Raw genomic sequence first — 14910 nt, 5'->3', positions numbered from 1 at the left:
TGACATTGAGGAAATTTACACAATTTACCGATACAAGAAGGTGAAGGTGCAAAAAAATTGTCGGGGATGCTGCGAACTTTCAAAGAAGTGGTAGCCAAAACCGTGCTTATAGCTTCTGCTGATGTGATGCTGAACTTTCGGTTGAACTTTACATTACGCCCATAACCACTGCAGGCCAGCCCCCCGGACAGCACCTTCTAATGCGCCCGCGGTATTATTTAACCATTGAGGACGAGAGAGGTCTTCAGACTACGGAGAGAGCGACCGAGCGGTCGGAAGGTTTAATGGCGACTTAAAAGAAGACGTAGCGCGAGCGCACGCCGATCGTGCAATGACGACAGGCGTCGATGATGGTGATGTCGTCGGTGCAACGCTAATGATGATAGACTCTACATCTTCCCCGGCCACAGATGCCAGGTGTTAGCCGGCTTCAAGCAAATATAAGCGCTGCACTGGTCTTTTAGTCACTAGTCCATTTGGGAGACGTAGTGTGCAAGCGCGAATTTTGTTGTCACGACCTGGGTGAAGTTGCTCGATGCGGGCAAGAGTCCAAAACAACCTTGGTGTGTCGTTTTCTTCGACTAGCACAACTGTTCCGGGCTGCAGCTTCTCGGTTGAAGGTTGAAGGTTGACGTCTCTGGCTTGAGAGCGCAGTTCGTGGAGGTATTCTTTCCTCCAACGCGTCCGAAATTCCTCTAAAATGTCTTGTCTTTTCCGCCACATCCGTCGGAGGCTTGTGGACGTCGATGCATGGGTCAGGTCCTCTGCATAAAAAGACGGGGGCAACGCTATCAACCTTCTGCCGACGAGGAAGCAAGCTGGGGTTAGAGGGCTAGGTTCCGCTACGTCGTTGTATACAAACGTCAGCGGGCGAGAGTTGACGATCGCCTCAACTTCCGTGAGAACTGTAGATAGGTCCACAACATTCACTTGCTGTAGACCCAGCACCTTCTTTAGCGTGTTCTTGACGGAGCGGACGATCCTTTTATAAAACCCATCCCACCAAGGAGCCCTTGCGACAATGAACTTCCAGGAAATTGCGGAAGCGGAAAAATAGGCTTGCACGTCCGGGTGTTGAAGCGTCATCCAAAGGTCGGCGAGCTGACTGCAGGTTCTTTTGAATGCGCGCGTTGTCCCTGTAGATGGTCTTGTACAATCCACGTCGTGAGACAAAGCGACGCATCGCGTTTATGAAATTCTCTGCAGTCATATTTTCCACCAACTCGAGACGAAGAGCTCTAGTTCAAGCGCAAAAAAAACGAGCGATTTAGCAACGGTTGTCCTGGGGTGTATCTCTTGTGTACAGTGGTCCCGCGAAGTCTACACCACAGACGAGAAAGAGAGACGTTGCTGTTACGCGGTCTTGAGGAAGTGGCGCTTCATCTTAAGCAAGTAGTCTTGAGTGGAAGCGTTTGCAAATTACGCAGGTGTTCAGGAGCTTCTTTATGAATTGACGTCCTCGAACAGTCCAGCAACGTTCACGAAGCTCGACAAGCGTGTCGCGAAGTCCGGCGTGTCCAAGCTCTGCACGGTATGCGTCGAGAACGAAAAGCTTTGCGTAATGCGACTGGTTGGGCATCAAAATAGGGTGTCTGGATTTCTAATTCTCGAAACTGGCCTGTAGCCTCCCTACAACCCGAAGACGATTGTTCTCATCAAGAAACCAACGAGCGGTCTTCAGCGATGAGGTCGTACGCAAGGGGAAGTTTTCTTTTACGCACTGTATTTCTTCTTTGACGAAGCAGGCTTGTGTGTGTCGGATACAACAGCTCTCGGCGTTCTCAACTTCGTCGGTAGTCAATGGTCCGGAAACTTTCTCTTGGTTTCGAAGATTGTTGGCGTATCTCATTACCCACCCCATCACCCTGTGAAGGCGGAGAAGGGAGCTGAAGCGAGTGAAATCCGTTCCTTCCGAAGTAGGTACTGGAAGCGTCACTGACAACGGGTTCGTCTCCACATCAGCATAGCAAGCCTGTACATTATGTGTTTACGGTTCGGTGGGCCAGATGCATGGGTTTGGTAGCCAAGAAGGTCCTTGCAACCATGACTTCGACTGCAGAAGTTCCCGCGCTGTGCTTCCTCGTGTGAGGAGGTCGGCGGGATTCTCGTTACATGTGCAGAATCGCCATTGATCGGGTGCCGTAATACACCTTATCTCGTGGACTCTGTTCTTCATTTAAGTCTTCCACGTATCGGCTAGCTTCTTTGCGTATCCAGCACAACGTGATCGAGGAATTGGACCACAGATGCGTCTCGACGATGTTCAGGTCGGTATTGTCCTTGATGTATTTACTCATTCGTGCAGCAAGAGAAGCCGACGTTAGTTCCAGTTTGGCTAACGTGACAGCCTTCAGGGGTGCGACGCTATTCTTGGCTATATATAATTACAGGCGCGTCATCCTGTTTCCCTCTGTATTTTTGGATACAGGCGTAAGCAACGACACCTTACTCTCTAGGGCTAGCATCGGTGAAATTGTGAAAAATTTTCGTCGTTATGCGTCCCTGTAGTTTTTCACCCAAGTACCTCGGAACGGAAAGTTTGATTAGCGCCTGGAGTCCCTCGCACCATTCCAACCACTTGTGCAATAAGTCATCGGGAAGTTCGTCATCCCAGTCGAGGTTTCGCTTCCACAAATCCTGTAGGAGTATCTTCGCAGTAACCACAAAAGGTCTCAGAAAACCAAGTGGGTCGTACACCTTTACTATGGAGTGGCGAACAAGTCTTTTTGTTACGATACGCCCGGTTGAGGTCTTCGGTACAGACTCTAGTTTGAAGCCACAAGTGTCAGGCATTGTATTCCACCGCAATCCAAATACCTTATAATTCCGTGTAGAGGGCCACAGAGTCAGAAAAGGCAGTAGCCACTTCCCGGTCGTTGGTAATCCACTTCCTTATGTCCATCGATGCACTCTTGAAGACGTTCCTTGTTTGTTGATACATTTCGATTGCTTCTTTTTGTTGAGGGAGCGCCAATAACCAGATCGTCCATGTACATTGACTTTCTCAAACGCTGCACTGTGGTCGGATGTTCTTCTTGGAGGGATCAAAAATGGTGTCGTAAAGTTGCCATCAGCAGGAATAGGTTCTAAGTTGCTCCGAATGGCACCCTTGCCATTTTCAACACTTTTTGAAGAGGCAGTGGCTGACCTGGCTGTGGGCATGTTTCAAACCAGAGAAAGCTTAGAACATCTCGGTCTTGTTCACGCAGACTGATCTGAAGGAATGCCTTTTCTACGTCTGCTGTCATGCCAACCTTCTATTCTCTACATCTAAGCAGCAGGGCAATGATGTCTGACTTTAGGTTTGGGCCAACCTCCAAGTTGTCGTTGAGCGATTTAACTCCGCTGGAATGAGATGAGGCATGAAACACGATTCGAACTTTCGTCGTCTGTCGGTCCTCTCGAAGTACGGCCCTGTTTGGGAGGAAGTAGATGTACCGTCCATCTGTTGGTTCCGGTCGGGGAGCTCGTTCAGCAGTGCCGTCTAAAATGTACTGACGAATCGTGTCGTCGTATGCTTGCAGAGATCAGGCACTGGCCGGCACCTTCTTTAGCAACTGGTGAAGCCTCTTTTCACCCACGGCGAAGTTGTCAGGAAGGTCTACGTCTGACTTTCAAGGTAAGCTCACTTCGTACCGCCCTCCATTAAGTCGAATGCTGTTCTCGAAATCGCATTCGACGTGGTCTATCGGTAAAGCTTCTTCTGTTATACCGATAATATCTAGATCCCAGAACTGTCTCAAGGTGGCTGTTTCTCCGACGTATTTTCTTTGAGAACAACGATGTTGGAGCAGTGGCCGACTTCAGCGGGTGACTGTCGGTCCTTGTAGAGTCCAGCCCAGCCGCTTTTCGATGGCTCTCATCCTGTGGTGTACTATCCTGTGGTGTACTATCATCCTGTGGTGTAGTATCAGCTGTCAATACTTTTCCCTTCACAATTTCCCAGTAAAGGTCTGACCCTATAGAAGTAGGCTGATTGAATCTTCAGCATTAATTTTCTTTGAGATGCTTTTAGTGTCGATGCCTCTACTTCGAAGTTCCCTTAGCATCTCTTCGTTTGGGTTGGGTATAGGCTGATTACAGATGGACTCAATCTCCAGCGCTTCTATGGGAATTGTAGTCTGCTTCGATAAGCAATGGAGAAAGACGTTAACCCTTCTTAACGCCTCTCCCGGTTCCTTTCCTCCGAACACTCCTAGCGTTAGTTTTTCTTTCCCGAGGAGTTCGCAGCTTAGTTTCCTAGAGGCGTCACTTCGGATAAAACTTCGCTGACGGCTTCTATCGAGCAAAATTCTGCAGTTTTCTTCCTTGTCTCTTCCCGAAAACTTTGCTCTCAGTGTTTGGAGTAGTACCACTTGTCGTCGTTGTCGGTATAGTAGGTGAACAGGTCCGGTTGTCACGTGACCGTTCAGTCTATTTAGAATATCAGGATTGCACATCGACGAAACGTGTCGTCTTGAACAGTGTCCGCAAATGGCTGTTTTTTGTTTTTTTTTTTTGCACTGTCTCGAGATATGACCTGGAGTTAGGCATCGGAAACAACGGCCAGATTTTTTTAGTAGAGCTCTCTTTTGGTCAATGCTGATTTCTTTCGATGAGCAAGAAGCTGCATCGTGCGGAGCCGAACAGAACAAACATTTCTTTACGTTATTAGTTCCTCCATGTAGAGCTGCCTCAGATGGTAAGTGATGGGCGTTTGATGTGCGACACAAATAATGCTCTTTCGTGGCTCTCGGGGGGTCCGATCCCTTCGATAATGCAGACATTCCCGCTTCGAGACATTCGAGCTCTTGGCCGAAAAAGGTCATTAGGTCTTCAAACTTCTTTTCGTGCTTGTCAGCTGGCTGCGATGAAGGTTCTGTGGTACCCGAATCGCCGCATCCCGTTTTATCTTCGATCGCTGGTGATAACTCAGAACGATATCTCGAGGCAGCGACTGAAGCACGATTTCGTGGAGCATGGAGCAGTACGTCAGGGGATATGTCCCCAGCGCTTTCATGCTACATTGCACCTGTACTTTGTCGTACAGCTTGCGTAACTCTGCGACGTCTGACGATGACGAGACGGGTTTCAGGCTAATCAAAGCGTGCAAGTGATCTTGTACGATGACTTTACTGTCTCCTAACCCGCTTTTTAAGAATTTCTACAGCGTCAGCGTAGCCGGCATCCCTAATCGGTAATCCTGATATAGCAGAAGCCGCCGTTTATGTTAGTAGGTTCGTCAGGTAGTGGAATTTGTCTGTTTCCTTTAACTCAGGATTCGAATGAATAGAGCTCTCAAACTGGCTCCAAAGCTTGTGCCAGTTTCTACGATGGCCGTCAAACTTCGTTAGCTCTATTCCCGGTAATTTCGTCCGTATCGGTACAGTCTCAGCAGCGTGGGCTCTAGTCGATGAATTTAGAGGGTGAGACTCACCGGTCGGATGGTTTTTGGAGCGGTAACGAAGCTATGCCATGATCTTGACGACGCTGTCGTTGAACATGGTCACGTCGGAGGTCTCTTCCGCATCTATTTCGTGTGGGTGTTCGCGGTTCTCATCTTTCCTAAAGTTTACCGCATTAGCATGTGCTAGAACCGGCGGCAGCCGGCTTCGCGAACTCGGCGTCTGCGCTCCCCACTTCAGGCATGAACCCACGTGAACTCGAGAGCGGAACAGCACGGCGGAGATCACTCCACCATGGCTGGGCACAGTGTTCTCGAAAGTGGAGATACCTGACCCCGGGCGCTCCTCGCGAGGCCCACGTTCATGCGCGTTTGGCTGGGCTGAGTTTTGTGGTAACGCTCCATGGCAGAAATGAAACCTTAAACAGATCTGCCGTGAAAAAAACGTATCCCAGAAATAAACTGCGTGTGCATGCGGTTTGTACGGGAAGCAATAACAAATCTTTCCCGCCGACTGAATATTACGGGAACAGTTTTGTTTGCAATTATTCAAGGATCAATGGACGGGGCATTTTGGGGGAAAATTTCCCCGTCGATCCGCGGGCAAAGAGCGGCAGGACAGAGAATGAGAGCGCATACGGAGAGGAGTGTCGTCAACCGTGCCGGCAGCGATATTGACTGCGGTGGTGCTGCGCTCGCACGTGCCGACCTAGTTTCAGACGCCCGTCTACCGGCTTTCGGACGCGTCCGTTCAACGCTTGTACGCATTGTAAAAATACCGGCCCCGTGCCTTCTCGCTTCTTTAGGAATACTGTCCAGAAACGATATTCTTTTGCCGCCCCTGCCACGTAACAGTCTCGCCTCTTCCTCCCGCCCGCCATGCATGCTCTTCGCCTCCCGTCTAGATCCTCCCATGATGGTATCATATCTTGCGCAGTATGCGCCTCGTGTCAAACCCGCCCCCTTGTGATACGATAGTGCGGCAAGGGTACGCATCTTTTCTTTTCTCGCTCGGTATATAAACAATGCTACAATAAAGATTCGGGCTTCTTCCCTCGCACCCCTGCTTCCCGCCTCGTTCGATCGAGCAAGCGATAAAGGGTGCCAGAAGTGGCTAGTCAAACCCACGACTTCACTGGAGGACCGCGACTACGGGAACATCCATGGACTTCCTCAAGCCACCGGACCCGCTGAGCATGTCAGGACACGCAGGCAAGGACTGGAAGCTGTTCATTCCTAGGTTGGAACTTTTCTTGACCGCATCCGACCCACCTGAAAAGCCTGGATCAGCGAAGACGAAGGCAGCTTTACTCCTGAGTGTCGCCGTTGAAGAAGCGCTCGAAGTTTTCAACACCTTAACGTTCGCCGACAATGAGAGCAGAGAGGACTACGCAACGATTGTGGCGAAGTTCGAGGAATACTGCGCCACCAGAAATACTGCGTCTTTCGGAACATGAGTCAAGCCCCAGGTGAGCCCCTGGAACACTTCCTGCGAGACTTGAAAAAACAGGCTCGTGAGTGCAACTTCGGCGCACTAACAGATTCCATGTTCCGGGATCAACTCGTTTTTGAAATAGGTGATGATAAAACCTGGGAAAAGCTGCTCAGGGACAGCAATTTGACCTTAGATAAGGCAGAGCAAATATTCAAGGCAGCGGAGGCAAAAGCGGCTCACCGAGGCGTTGGGACAGCCAGCAAAATCAAGTAAATGCTGTGCGGAATTCAAAGTAGAGCCAAGGCGAAAATCGACAAGGCAACCGTAAATTCCAGAAGTGCGCGCACACGCACGCTATAGGAAACTGCCCTGCATACGGACGGACATGCCGAAGATGCCAACGAAAAAATCACATGCAAAGCATGGGGGTTCCGTGTAGGTTCCACACCGGAGCAGAACTGGCGCAGGCGGTGTCCCGGAGCAGACTGAACCCCGCGCAGCGCGCGCACCTGCTTTCATACAGCTGGAGGAGAGGAGAATGAAGGAGAGGCGCGCTTTCGCAGTGGGGGTGTGGACGGCGCAACAACAAGGAGGGACATAGCCCCGACCGTGAGATGGCTCCTGGAGCGACAGTGTTGCCGGTATCTTCCTGAGCCGGCACGAGACGAGCCGAGTGGCGAGGAGGAGAGCGGCGTTATCACAGCTGGCGTGGAGAGGGGGACGAAGAGGAGAGGTGCGGACGCCGGACGCCGACGGACGACGGAGGGTCGACTAAGAGATGCTTTGCATATAAAAACCACTTCACCATATTGTCACGAAGACAAGGACGAAGCAGTTGTCTTGAATGAGAACCACGTTTATTGGAGCGAACTTGTGCTCCCCTAACAACTGAAAAGAATACAGAGGCGGCGAAGCAGCGGTCAACAAAGTGACTTGCACAGGCGAGTGTCGTCGAATCGAATGCCCCGGCGTCCGCACTGCAGGCTTTTATCTTTCGGCGCGCGTGGTTCTCGAAACGTCGATTCGCATCGAGAACATAGTAGATCCAAGAAGATTATTCTGGGCTGTTCACGTTAGATCGGAATGCTCTCCCTATCACAACAGATAACACGTACATGCGGCACAGAAAGAAAGAATGGACCACGCGCTTCCCTTGGCGCAGAGATAACACAGACCGGCGCAGCCGGCGGTAAAAGCAAAACACAAATAAACAAACCCAATGTATGGTTCGCGGCATTACCCCCCCTCTAAGAGTGCATCGACCCGATGCTAACATAAGCGACAGTCCGAACAAATGAAAATAAAAGTTCGTCATCGTCCGTAGAAAGGTTTTAAGCGAACCACGTGGACGACTTCAGGCCGCGTGCGTTGTCGTGATGTGCCGGAGTCACCATCGGGGACCACTTCGTAGGTAAGTTGGCCAACACGTCGTAGAATCTGGTAGGGTCCGAAATACCGTCGCAGGAGCTTCTCACTGAGTCCGCGTCGTCGGATGGGAGTCCAAACCCACACACGATCCCCTGGTTGGTACTCGGCGTCTCGGCGTCGGAGGTTGTAGCGGCCCGCATCCACCAGCTGCTGGTCCGTTATACGAACTCGAGCGAGCTGGCGGGCCTCCTCCGCACGCTGAAGATATCCGTGGACGTCGGCGTTAAGGTCGTCGTCTTCTACGTGCGGAAGCATGGCGTCGAGCATCGTAGTCGGCCTTCTACCGTAGACAAGCTCGAACGGCGTCAGCTGCGTCGTCTCCTGGATAGCCGTGTTGTACGCAAACGTGACATACGGGAGCACTTCGTCCCAAGTCTTATGTTCAACGTCAACGTACATTGACAGCATATCTGCGATTGTCTTGTTCAGACGTTCTGTTAGTCCGTTCGTTTGGGGGTGGTACGCCGTCGTTCTTCGGTGATCCGTGTTGCTGTAGCGTAATACTCCTTGCATCAGCTCCGCAGTAAATGCCGTTCCGCGGTCTGTGATTAGGACTTCCGGGGCTCCATGTCGCAGCACAACTTGGCTTATAAAGAACTTTGCCACTTCTTGTGCAGTCCCCCTTGGAAGAGCGGCGGTCTCTGCGTAGCGCGTCATGTAGTCTGTCGCTACGACAATCCACTTGTTCTGTGATCGTGACGTAGGGAACGGGCCTAAAAGGTCCATTCCAATCTGTTGAAATGGTCTCGATGGGACGGCGATCGGTTGTAGAAGTCCGGCGGGTCTTGTCGGCGGCGTTTTTCGTCGCTGGCAGTCACGGCAGCTCCGGACGTAGTGGGTGACGTCAGAGGTAAGGCCGGGCCAGTAGTACCTTGCCTTGATTTTTCCAATAGTGCGGGCTGTGCCGAGATGTCCGGAAGACGGGTCGTCGTGGCACGCTTCCAAAATTTCGTCACGAAGGTCCGCGGGGATGACGAGAAGGTAATTCGCTCTTGTTCCGGGGCTGAAATTCTTCTTCACGAGGACGGAGTTTCTCAGGCTGAATGCTGGTAAGCTGCGTTTGAAGGTCCTAGGAACGGCAACGTTGCATCCCTCGAGGTACTCGATTATGACGCGTAAGTCGGGGTCGGCGCGCTGCTGGGCGGCTAGGTCGCTCTCCGTCACGATCCCGAAGAACGCGCTGTCTTCATCAGAGTCTTGTGGTGGTGGGTCGACGGGGGCGCGGGACAGGCAGTCGGCGTCGGAGTGTTTCCTGCCTGATTTATAAACGACTGTAACGTCGAACTCCTGCAGGCGCAAGCTGCACCGCCCAAGACGGCCAGAGGGGTCCTTCAAATTGGCGAGCCAACACAGCGCATGGTGGTCTGTTACAACCTTGAATGGCCTTCCGTACACGTATGGGCGAAATTTTGAAATCGCCCATATAATAGCCAGGCACTCTTTCTCAGAGGCAGAATAGTTTATCTCCTCCTTCGACAGACCACGGCTAGCATAGGCGATTACCCTTTCGCAGCCGCTTTGCTTTTGGACAAGGACGGCACCCAAGCCTATATCACTGGCGTCCGTGTGCATTTCCGTTTCGGCATTTTCGTCGAAATGAGCGAGCACGGGCGGGCTTTGCAGGCGTTTTTGCAGCTCGCAGAATGCTTTTTCTTGGTCGTTTTCCCAGCTGAAAGGGGTGCTGTCTTTCGTCAAGCGCGTGAGTGGCTCTGCAATGCGTGCGAAGTTTGCGACGAAGCGCCGGTAGTATGCGCACAGCCCGAGAAATCTTCGCACGCCCTTCTTGTCTTTCGGCCTAGGGAAGTTCGCGATAGCTGAGGTTTTTGCCGGGTCAGGTAGGACTCCCGCGGCGTTGACGACGTGGCCCAAGAACTTGAGTTCCTCGTATGCGAAACGGCACTTTTCAGGCTTCAGCGTCAACCCCGACGTACGAATGGCCTCGAGTACAGACTCCAACCTTGCAAGGTGTTCGTCGAAAGTCCGGGCGAATACCACTACGTCGTCGAGGTATACGAGGCAGGTGTGCCACTTAAGGCCAGCTAGCACAGTGTCCATGACTCTTTGAAACGTCGCTGGTGCTGTGCACAGCCCAAACGGCATCACCTTGAACTCGTATAGGCCGTCTGGGGTTATAAATGCAGTCTTCTCTCGGTCTCTCTCGTCCACTTCAATTTGCCAGTAGCCGGTCTTCAGGTCCATCGATGAGAAGTACTTCGCGTGGCAGAGGTGGTCGAGGGCGTCGTCGATTCGGGGGAGGGGGTACACGTCCTTTTTCGTGATTTTGTTCAGTCGCCGGTAGTCAACACAAAACCTTAATGTGCCGTCTTTTTTCTTTACGAGTACGACGGGCGCAGCCCAGGGGCTTTTCGATGGCTGTATAATGTCGTCGCTGAGCATGTCGTCGACTTGAGTCCGGATGGCTTCCCGTTCGTGTGAAGAGACGCGGTACGGTGACTGTCGGGTAGGTCGGGCTCCATCTTCGGTTATTATTCGGTGCTTCGCTAGAGGGGTCTGACGTAGTTTTGCGCTCGACGAAAAACATTCGCTATAGCGACGCAGCAAAGCCAATAATTTGTTCCGTTGTTCTTGCGGTAGCGCCGGATTCACGTCGAAGGGCTGCGGGAGCTTGAAGGTTTCTACGGGGGTGCGTTCAAAGTCGGCGACCGCGATCACGTCACTTGCTTCTTGTGTTTCTCCGAGGAATGCAATTGCAGCTCCCTTGTTTAAATGCTGGTACTCTTCGGTGAAATTAGTGACCAAAACGTGAGATTGGCGTTGCTTAAAGTGCGCAATGCCTCTTGCGACGGAGACACCGCGGTCGAGAAGCAACCTTCGATCACTCTCTACGATAGCGTCGATGTCAGAAGCACCATCCTCACAGTAGACGGCGATCATCAAGCTTGCGCGGGGTGGCAGGGTGATGTGATCGTCGGCGATCCTGACAGCAGCACGGTGATCGGGGTTCGGCTGCGGCGTCGTGGAGTGATTGGAGGAAAATGTTATCGACTTGGTCTGCAGATCAATTATTGCGCCGTTGTCCGTCAAAAAATCCATTCCGAGAATAACGTCGCGGGAGCAGTTAGGCAGAACGACGAACGCGGCAGGGTACGTCGTGCCGTCTATGGTGACGCGCGATGTGCACGTTCCACTTGGCGTCACGAGGTGGCCTCCTGCTGTGCGTATGTGCGGACCGTCCCATCTGGTCATAACTTTCTTCAGTTTAGACGCAAATGGTCCGCTCATTACCGAATAGTCAGCTCCCGTGTCTACGAGGGCGACTACGTCAAAGCCGTCGATGGACACATTGACGTCAGATGCAGTCGTCCTCGAGTTCCGGGTTCGTCGGGGCGTCGTATCTCTGCTTGTACGTGTTGATGGTCGGGCACTGTGCATCGTCGTTGTCGTCGTCTTCTCAACGGACGTCTCGGTCAGGTCGGGTACGCGTCGCGCCGTGTAGCTGTCGTCGTGTTCGGGAGTCTCGTCAGGGTTAGGTCGGGTCGTCGGGATGAGGGCATGTCGTGAATCACTAGATCATCGAGAACATAGTAGATCCAAGAAGATTATTCTGGGCTGTTCACGTTAGATCGGAATGCTCTCCCTATCACAACAGATAACACGTACATGCGGCACAGAAAGAAAGAATGGACCACGCGCTTCCCTTGGCGCAGAGATAACACAGACCGGCGCAGCCGGCGGTAAAAGCAAAACACAAATAAACAAACCCAATGTATGGTTCGCGGCAATATGTTGCAGAAACGCATCGAAGGTTGACGAGGTGGGAAGGCATGAAGACGACTTCGAAGTGCTTGACGTGTCGATAAGAAGAGTGACAAGTCAACGTGATTGAGTCGTTCAGTCGCAAGTACGAAACATCCAAGTCACGCTGAAGATTGACACAGGATTACAAGCAAATTTACTGCCCTTCGGAGTGTTCAGCAGGATGCATTCGAGGCCAGCACTGAAGCCCAGCAGCGCAGTGCTTCGCTCATACGGCGGCGGTGTAATCAAACATGCAGGGATGACGCGAATAGAGGTGACGCTGGATGACCACACCGCTGCACTCGACTTTTCGTGGTGCACAAGGGTCAGGCCATCTTAGGCTTGCAGGCGAGCGAGCAACTTGGATTGACCCCGCTCGTACACGCCGTGTCTTGTACAAGCTCTGAAGAAATCGTCGATGAATTTCGCCACTTGTTCACCGGTACGGGTTGTGCCAAACGCGTCTACAAGATGGTCCTCAACAATGGAACGGTGCCGGTGGTCCAACCAATTCGGCGCGTACCCCTGACCCTCCACAAGCCCCTCAAAGAAGAACTCGAGCGCATAGAACGAGGCCACATCATCACAAAAGTCGACGAACCAATGAACTGGGCGAGTGCACTTGTAATTTCCTGGAAAAAAAGACTGAAAGCTGTTGGTTACTGAAACTTGTTGGTGATATGCCGCCCTGCCTACAGCGATTCTTCTTGCGATTGATTCGCTATGACACAGAAATGCGATTCATTCCAGGAAATCAGCTTCTACTGGCCGACACGCTGTCACGGGCACCCACCTCAAGTTATGCCAGCGATGTCGGGAGCGATGATGTGGAAGTGCACGCCGTAAGTGTCGTTTCATCTCTTGTCAGTGATGACAAATGGAAACAACTAGCAGCAGAAACGAGTCGGGACTCGTATCTTAAAGCGGTGCTGCACAGTTTATAACACGGGCTACGCATACAGGGACAGCTGAGGCCGTTTTCTACAGAGCTGACGCAAGTGAAAGGTTTCCTTTTGAAAGGACGTAAAGTGGTTATTCCCAAGAGTTCGCGGAGGGATACCTTAGAAAGAATTCACCAAGCACACATGGGCATCAACAAATGCAAAGAAAGGGCTAGGTGACTTGTATTTTGGCCTGGCATTAACGCTTACATTGATGCATTCGTGCAGAAATGTGCGGTGTGCAAGAAGTACGCGTATACGCAGCCGCAAGAACCTTTAATGATGCGCCCGGTGCCCAAGATGTTGTGGCAAAAAGTTGGCATTGATATCTTTGAGTACGGTGGAAGGTCGTACCTCAGCGTATACGATGCGCTGTCAAATTTTTCGGAAGTGGAGCAGTTGCGTGACACATCAGCGAGCTCGGGTATTTCAGGCAACCAGCACCATATTTTCTAGGTACGGCATTGCACTGGAAGTCCTGACCGATAATGGCCCACAATTCTCGTGTCATGAGTTCAGGTCCTTTTCAAGAGCATACGACTTTAGATACATCACATCCAGTCCAGGATATCCGCAATCGAATGGTTTGGCTGAGAAAGGCGTCCAGGTTATCAAGAGAATCCTGAAAAAAACGCATGAAGCAAAGGAAGATTTCTGGCTCTGTCTTCTTGTTTACAGAACAACGTCACTAGAGTGCAGCATGGCCCCAGTGGAGATATTGCAAGGCAGAAGACTGAGTAACACCCTGCCAGACCTGGAGACCGGACCGGACCACTCCATCGTGAAGCGCTCCCAGACCAACCGCCCTGGAAGACTGCTGGCGCCACTCGAAACAGGGGCCACGATTCGTCGGCGTTCCAAAGGAGCCTGGGCGAAGAAAGCTAAAGTCCTGAGGCCTTCCAGGCATCCAAGGTCCTACGACGTCACGAAAGAGGGAGGGCGGCAGCTGCGACGGAATCGTTGACATTTGCTGCTAACAAGCGAGGACTTCAGCCCAGACCTTCCCGAAAGCGGTGAGAACGAAGCGCAGTCTGCTACGGCGTATGATGTTCCAGTCGCGTTGCCGGGGTTCATGCCGGCGGCCCCGATCCCGAGCACAACAGCTTCACAAGTTCCAAGAAGATCGCAGCGACAATGCAAAGCGCCGAGACGGCTTGCTTACAACGAGAACTTTGTTCAAATGCCGTGAATGAGTGCTTATTATTTTGTGAGCATTTCAATTGTGTTCACGTGTCAATTGTTTTATACACCAAGAAGGATGTATCACATCTTGCGCAGTATGCGCCTCGTGTCAAACCCGCCCCCTTTTTATACGATAGTGCGGCAAGGGTACGCACTCTTTCTTGTCTCTCTCGGTATATAAACACTGCTACAATAAAGATGTGAGCTTCTTCCCATCACACCCCTGCGTCATGCCTCCTTCGATCGCGCAAGCGATACAATGATAAACGCTATGCAGGTTTGCTGAAGTGAATTCAATTATCCTGAGTTTGCGCTGGTGGCGACTTAGTTGTTGCAACCTTTTGTTACCGATGGGCTTGGGGCACCACCCTGTGCTCTCTCCTGAGTGCGAACCATGGCCTCCTGTATTTTTTCAATGCCAAACGCATCCCCCGCTTTACAATGGGAGTAAGTGGGATGCCTAAATAGCCACATGTCGTAAGGTGGGGCCCCGAAATTAACCGGCATCATCGGTCGTGTCCCAGAGTGTAACTGAATTCGAGAGCGGCTTGAGCCTGGTTGCCAATGCAAATGATGTTTGAGACCCTTAAGGGAGCGAGCGGTGCTCTGGCCAGGAATAGAAACCTCGGCGCAACTGCCGAGCGCGTTTTTTTTACGATGCCACTTTCCACCACACAAGTGGCCCCATGATTAATCGGTCACGTGACTAAAGCAGTGAGAAGGTTAGCAAATAAGGGAGAGGTACCGGAGCTGAAGCAAAATTCTTGGGTATTTATGTTTTG

General features: G+C 51.7%; 1 protein-coding gene and 1 pseudogene across 1 annotated transcript in view; both read right to left on the bottom strand.

The window, feature by feature from the left end:
* The window catches only part of LOC144148449 (uncharacterized), a 224486-nt gene that overhangs the window by 150883 nt on the left and 58693 nt on the right, over positions 1-14910 (bottom strand). The window lies entirely within an intron of this gene.
* On the bottom strand, positions 13261-14089 carry LOC144150194 (uncharacterized; annotated as a pseudogene).

The sequence above is a fragment of the Haemaphysalis longicornis genome, unplaced genomic scaffold, assembly GCF_048455015.1.
Source record: "Haemaphysalis longicornis isolate Haplotype H1 unplaced genomic scaffold, Haemaphysalis longicornis Haplotype H1 scaffold_8, whole genome shotgun sequence".
NCBI classification, from domain to species: domain Eukaryota; kingdom Metazoa; phylum Arthropoda; class Arachnida; order Ixodida; family Ixodidae; genus Haemaphysalis; species Haemaphysalis longicornis.
The sequence above is the reverse complement of the archived record's forward strand: the minus strand, read 5'-3'. Positions and strand labels throughout refer to the sequence as shown.